The sequence below is a fragment of the Frankliniella occidentalis genome, unplaced genomic scaffold (assembly GCF_000697945.3).
Source record: "Frankliniella occidentalis isolate FOCC.00 unplaced genomic scaffold, Focc_3.1 Scaffold38, whole genome shotgun sequence".
In the NCBI taxonomy this organism is placed as follows: domain Eukaryota; kingdom Metazoa; phylum Arthropoda; class Insecta; order Thysanoptera; family Thripidae; genus Frankliniella; species Frankliniella occidentalis.
In genome coordinates this window covers 347546-351343 of record NW_026267168.1, presented here as the reverse complement: position 1 = coordinate 351343, position 3798 = coordinate 347546, and positions in this window count along the sequence as shown.

Here is a 3798-nt window from a genome sequence, read left to right as displayed (position 1 = left end):
CGCCCAAGCCTCCCCCCCCCCCTCCTCCCGGCCGACATCACTGCCGCTCCCGAGAGACCGTGTTTTCTGCCCTTCTGACTCTCTGTCCGTCTGTCTGTTTGTCCGTCTGTTCCTCCGTCCTACAGAGGCCCAGCAGCCGGCACAGCCGTCGGCATGCTTCCCCTCCCCCTCCCGGCACCTCCAGCAGCACTTAGGCCCCTTACGCCCGGCCGCTGGACAGAGAACAGCCCGTCTCTGTCGAGCCCGCTTCAGCCCAGAGAGGCCGCAGGAGCAGGAGAGACTTTCTGTGGAGGTGGCTGTGCGGCCGGGAAGCAGGTTCGCTCTTTCGAGGGGAGAGAATCCCCTGAAAAACGTAATGCATGCCAGTCCGCGAGTGGACGGCATCAATACTCGTGCGATTGAGGAGAAAAGTCGTTTGTTGACACCCAAGCATTATTTTTAGACAGTCCCCTGAAGACTGTCTCTACCAGATGGCAAAGTCCCCTCCACCTCCTCACTCTCTATATAGCCCGGAGCGGGCCCTCGAGTTTTTTTGTACACATTTATTGTCGCTAAATAGGATAACAGTTCTGCATAATTCATTGAACTGCGGAAATTTCCTTCAATAGTCAGTCGCTTTCAGTGATCGCCGCACCTAAGATAGGACCTGCTCCAATGGTAGAGGAACGACGCTGATCGGGGTGAAGCGGCATGCCGTCGGAGCGCGGAGGAGGCGGGGGTGCGGGGGTGGCGGCCGGAGTGGTGGGAGACGGTTGGCACTTAAGGGTAAAGTCGGAGCAGCTACGGCTGGCCCCGCCGCGGCGGGAAGTAGCCCATCAGGCTGGATCCGGTTCGGTAGCGCCCCCCGTCCCTCCCCTCTTGGTGACGAGTAGCGGCACTGCGACAGCAAATCTATGATGACGCCCTCTATTCTCACCCATGCGTGTCACATCGAGCGTCATTACCGGTTCTCTGTCTTCCTCTTTCCCCGCTCCCCCTCCATCGCACTGGGACCCCCTTCCCCCGCGTGCCGCCGCTGGAACTGTTGCCGGCAGACGTCACCGTCCCTTCCCCGGCTGCCGGACTCACTGCGGCGCTCCCATGCCTCCCGCGCCGGACCGGACGCTCGGTTGGTTTTATCGAAAAAACCATTAGTACCCGCTCGGGCTTTGGCCACGATTCTCTGACCCTTTAATGTCTCCCACTTTATCCCCTCTATCCAGACCCGTCCACTGTCCAGTCACTCGAAATGTAAGGAACAAAATTGTGTATTGGACCAGTTCTAGAGTACGTGGCGTCATATAATATTGAAAAATTTACAAATTACAACTCAACAGCCTGTTTTATTTGCTAAATTTTTCCATGAGGCCCATAAGTATTTTTTAGCAGTGTGTGCAACTTTCGTTTCTGCGAGCAGCGTCAATCTGTTTGACTAATACACTGATAAGGATGATTACGCGAGGCCAACGACAGGGCGCTATGAACTTGGCTCGGCACGGAACGGAGAGAGGGGGGCGACGCGTGGGTCAGCCTCGCCGTGTTGCCGCCGCTGAAGTTGGGAATGAAATGAATACCTGATATCCGTGCGGGGCGTGCGGGTTTGCGTGACGCCATGGAGGGGGGGGGGGGGGGAACTTCCGTCCTGATCATCGTGTCAGGGGACGTAATAATAATAACCCTGGCCTGAATCGTGTGAATGTTTCACGTACTGTAATGAGCGGCCCAACGGCCCAACGCCTCAACATAATAATTTTTGTTGTTTTTTGGGAACCGATGTCTTCAATGCCTGTGTGGTTTTTCAATAAGTGAATTGTTCGGACAATCGTTTGCGAACCATACCATGGCCATGCAAAAAATATATTATCTTGGGATATAAAGAAAATCATGGCAATTAATATTTTTTTCAACCACGTCCGACCACGTCTGCCCTTTCTGTCCCTTAATGATCGTCCAGAAGTACGGTCCGTTTTTTTTCCTAAGATTCGTTCGTCTGATTTAGGGGTGATCGGATCGGGGCGCCTGCGGGAATCAGGGTAGGCCAGCCCGCAGTACACGCGTGCACTGCAGGCGAGATGTTGCCTACCTAACAGGCGCTATACGAGAGCCTGCATCGGCGCAACTGGGGATGATCCCTTCCACTCTGGTAAACAAGTGTGACACACGGATCAATATCCAACTATAGTGGTAGGAAAAAATATCCGTGATATTCTTCCTCAAGTTAAAGATAAATGTTTGCAGTGAGCGCCGTGTCCTACAGTCAGGACCACTGCTACTTGCGTCTGTTGTATTCTTGCCCCGCCCTCGCTCTCTCCACCTCTATTGCTATGGCTCGTATTATGGCTCGCTCGAGCGCTCTGTTTCTCTCTATTTCTTGGTCTATTTTGCCATTTTTCATTGAGTGGAGCAGTATATATATCTGTAAGGGGGGTGGGATGACGTGCTTAACACAACAACCCGGCACGCAAGAGTCACTCGAACCTCTACTTTCTCTCTCTCGCTTGCTCGCTCTCTCTGCGTCGCTCCACTCATCGACTGCCTCACTTGTGATTGGTAGTGGCCTCAGTCGAACCCTCCTTTAGGCCACGCGGAACGTTTCTTGTGTTGCGCGCCAGTCCCCTCCGCTCTCCCCTCCTGCTAAGCGGACAGGCTGCTCGAGTGGACTTTGATCCCTGACAGCAACATGAGCTCCACGGAGAGATTGTGCGGGAAAGAGTCTGTGTGTGCAGAGAGGGGGCTTTCGGGAAGGGGTGGTGTGGCTTGGCTGCGTTATGGGGTGAAGGGCGGTGACGTGACGCGCTCTTCTCCCCCTAAAGACAAAAGCAAAGTCTTGTTCGACTGTTTGTGTGAAAATTTCAGTGCTGCTCGTGTGATTCCCCCCCCCTTTCCTTGTCCGCTTTTGCGAGAGAGAGAGGGGGTCTGTACGAGCTCGCGTACGAGCACTAGTAGTAGAGCTCGCTGGCACTGCCCCCCCCCCCCACTCCCGGAGATGAAATGTTGCGCCGAGAGAGATTTGAATGAGAGGATTAGGGAGGGGGCTGGAAGAGGAAAGGACAAAGTCGCCAGCTCTACTCGCCGCCCCCTCTCCATCTCTCTCTCTCTCTCTCTCTCTCTCTCTCTCTCTCTCTCTCTCTCTCTCCCTCCCTCCCTCTCCACCTCCACCTCTCTATCTCTCTCCCATCACGGCGGCTGCCCGCCTGCATTGACAGCAGTGCCTCTGCCCAATCACGGAGAGGGTCCCTGGATTAGCCCGTATTGAGACGTCTAAATGGCGGGGGTCTTGGGCTAGGTCGGGTCGCTGCACACAATGAGGAGAGAGGGGATCGGCCGGACCCTGCACAATCAATATCCCTGTGGCAACCCGGGCCGGACGTGCCGCTGCTGGACCCGTTCTCACCCACCATCACTATCTCCCCCTACCACGACCATGACCACCATCACCATCCTCGCCCGGGGCAGCAGCGATATTGCCACGGCGTGACATTGCGCTTTTACGGTCCACTTGATGGTTGGTATGTCGTTGATTGTCGCGCTGCCAGATGGTGGCTCTGCTTGTATCGACAGATTTGGGGGGCGGGGACATCTGCACTTGCACCCCCCTCCCCCCCCCCCTACTCCTTGCCGCGGCGCCGCGTGCTTTTGTTCCCGCCAGAATTAACGAGACGAGCTGGCGAGGCAGCCGGCTGAAGCTGAAGATGCCATGGCCTTGTAGAGTGAGCCCGCCACTTCTCCCCCTAGGCCACCCAACGGCTGCTAAAAGCAATAGGGACATCGAAAACAATTTTGAGGTTGGCTTATATGGTTACAATACGGTTTGGTTCC